Raw genomic sequence first — 1,255 nt, 5'->3', positions numbered from 1 at the left:
GATACTATGATGTGGTCACAAAGGAACTGGATGCAAAGAATAATTTTGATATCATATATTTGGATCTTAGAAAGGCTTTTGATGCTGTTGCACATGGAAGACTGCTGCACAAATTGGAGCAGTGTGGTACTGGAGGCAAATTGCTGCTATGGATAAAGGAATGGTTGAGTGGGAGAAGACAGAGTGGTAATCAATGGACACTGCTCTTTGTGGACTAATGTTATTAGTGGAGTCTTCCAGGGTTTGGTGTTGGGTCCATTGTTGTTTTCTGTATCCATTAATGATATTGATGATGGTATATCAGGCTTAATGTCCAAGTTTGCCAAAAATAAGAAGGTCGGCAGAGTTGTTAATGAAACTAATGACATTAGAACAGGATCTAGAAAAGTTGAGCAGATGGGCTGAGAGGTGACAACTGAAGTTTAACATTGACAAATGTAAAGTACAGCAAATGGGAAGCAGTGACCCCAGAGTAACATATCAATTGTGTGGTACTACACTGACAGTGGTAGAGAGTGAAAAGGACCTGGGGATAATTGTGCAGGCAGATATGAAGTTTTCTGAGCAGTGCAGATAGTCTGCAAGAGTAGCTCATGGTGTCTTGTCAATGATACACAGGAATTTTTCTAGCAGAGATAAGGAAGTGATTATCCCATTGTATAAGGCAATGGTCAGGCCACACCTTGAGTACTGTATACAGGTCTTGAGGCCTCATTTTAAGAAGGATGTAGAGCTGTTGGAACAAAGACAGAGAAGGACAACAAGATTAGTGAATCGAAAAATTTTAAGCCTTTCTTTGTAAGAAAGGCTTAAGAATTTTTCAAATTACAGTGTCTGGAGACTAGGCACTTGCGATGTGATATGTTTGAGATGTGTAAAGTCTTGAATTATTTGAGCATGCTTAATGCTGATGGGATTCTTCCCCTTACTCAGAATAATTGCCTTAGAGGGCATAAATTCAAATTGAGGGATGACAGTTGTAGGATGGATGTGCGGAAGTTTGCCTTTAGCCAGAGGATGGTTGATTGCTGGAACAAACTTCCATCTGTCGTTGTAGACGTTAATAGCTTAAATAGATTCAAGGCAGAACTAGACAAACATCTGGAGTGAGTGGATGGGTGAAATGAGAAGGTTTTTTTTTTTTTTTTTTTTTGGCTGATTCTATGTAAGCTTGCTTTCTTGTGTCTTTGCTAATGCTAAATATCATGAGGTGTATCTTAAAATGATCTTCCAGTGTCAACAAACTTTCTAGTCA

This window comes from Mastigoproctus giganteus, chromosome 11 (assembly GCF_048544385.1).
Source record: "Mastigoproctus giganteus isolate SK-2022 chromosome 11, ASM4854438v1, whole genome shotgun sequence".
NCBI classification, from domain to species: domain Eukaryota; kingdom Metazoa; phylum Arthropoda; class Arachnida; order Uropygi; family Thelyphonidae; genus Mastigoproctus; species Mastigoproctus giganteus.
This window is presented reverse-complemented; position numbering follows the sequence as displayed.